Below are 1,762 nucleotides of genomic sequence, written 5' to 3'. Positions count from 1 at the left end.
GGGGGGGGGGACCAGCCCTTGGGGGAAAACCCGGCCGGAGCGGCGCTTTGCCAGCGGAGCTGTTGCCCTGGGAGCCGCAGGGTTCGCCAGGCTGCGCGGAGCCCTGCTGCCCCCGAAATCGTGTCCCCCCCTTTTCACCCAAGGAAAGCACAGCGCAAACCAGCCCTGTCGGGGGAGGGGGGGATTCGCCCTCAGCCTCCCACCCTGTCCAAGCTGCCCTCCCCCAAGGCTAAAGCTTTTGCCGGCAGCTCTGTTACAATACGTGTCACCTTCAGGTTCATAGACACCGTTTCCAGGACAGAAAATAAATAAAAGGGAAGGGTTGTTTCAAGTCAGAAGCCTGCAGGGAAGGAATGAACCCAACCAAAGAGTACAGCACAGATGATGCCAAAAGATAGTTATTTTCTTCTGAAAAGACAGGAGAAAGTACTATCAGGCAGCAAAAAAAAGCCAAAAAAAAAAAATCATTCCTATGTTTGAACAAATCTGCCCATTTGTGCTGCACCACGTCAGGCAAATCTGAGAGCATTCACTTTTGTTTTCCATTCCCCTCCCTTCTCCATCCCTTATCCCAGTTGTTTTCTACTCATTCATCTTCCAAGTTTGTCCCACTTCTTTCATGCTCCTGCTATTGGATATGTTGTCCAGCAAGTTTTTCCACAAGAGATACTTGAGTTGGAGCTCTTGCATTACAAATAGACTTTTGCGGTGTCTTAGAGAGCCCCAGAGCTTCTGGACAACGGCAGGGGAGGCAGGGCATCCGGGTGGGGACCCTGGATACACTACCGGTATGCCCAGAGAGCAGATCCTGATACTCGGAGCCAAGGAATTTGTTTGTTTAGTAAAAAGAAACAAACGTTGCGTAAGAGCAAACATACCTCTTTACAGAAGCGTTTGCATTTCTGGGCATCTCTGCATTTTCTCCTACAAACTGGTGATTCCCACAGGTTCTTCCAACATCCCTAATGGCCATATTAACAACAATCCTGGCAGGTAAGAGAAGATGTTTGTTGGTTGTGTTGTCCTGGAGTTCAAGGCTCAGACTGTCACCACTAACCAAGAACAACTTCAGGCACACATAAAATACAAATGTGAAATACCGATGTTATTTACTATTACAGATCAAAGTTTACATTCAACTTTCAGAGGAATCCAAATACCCACTTCCAGCTTGTTATTCCAGCAGCTCTTCCAACAAGCATAAGACTTAGTTACCACCAGCAAAGAGCTTTTCTCTAGTGGGTGTCTGTAACCAGCAATCAGACCAACAGGAACATTAGCAAAAACCTCCTGTCCCCAAGGCATAACRTCAGTTATGTGATTGCAGCTGCACAGCTTTGGGACTCAGGAGAAAGCATAGACACTAAGGCCCCGGTAGGACAGGACATTCGGGCAGAATATTCCCAGTTAGACAAGTCAAGCCAAGAGCTGTGGAAGAAACCTGAACTTTAGACTGCCGGGATGGAAAGACAAACTAGATGTAACACCAGCCGTAGGAGAGCTTCCCCAGGGCAGTCTGGACTCTGCAGCCACCTCCTGCAGGGTCTCTTCCTTCAAGACCACAAGACCAGCCCAGGTCCTGCTCCAAGCCAGCCACCAGCTGTCTCTTGAGCAGCCAGCCAGGCATTTAGCACAACACCTGCACCGGTGGAGGCAGAGTTAGAGCCCCTTCACCAGAGGTCAGTCACTGCCTCTGCGAGCACAGGAGGAGACCATCTGGGCATCTTTGCAGATGCAGCTTGGAAGGGCACGAGCGTGCTGG

This window comes from Apteryx rowi, unplaced genomic scaffold, assembly GCF_003343035.1.
Source record: "Apteryx rowi isolate R43461 unplaced genomic scaffold, aptRow1 scaffold_59, whole genome shotgun sequence".
NCBI classification, from domain to species: domain Eukaryota; kingdom Metazoa; phylum Chordata; class Aves; order Apterygiformes; family Apterygidae; genus Apteryx; species Apteryx rowi.
The sequence above is the reverse complement of the archived record's forward strand: the minus strand, read 5'-3'. Positions refer to the sequence as shown.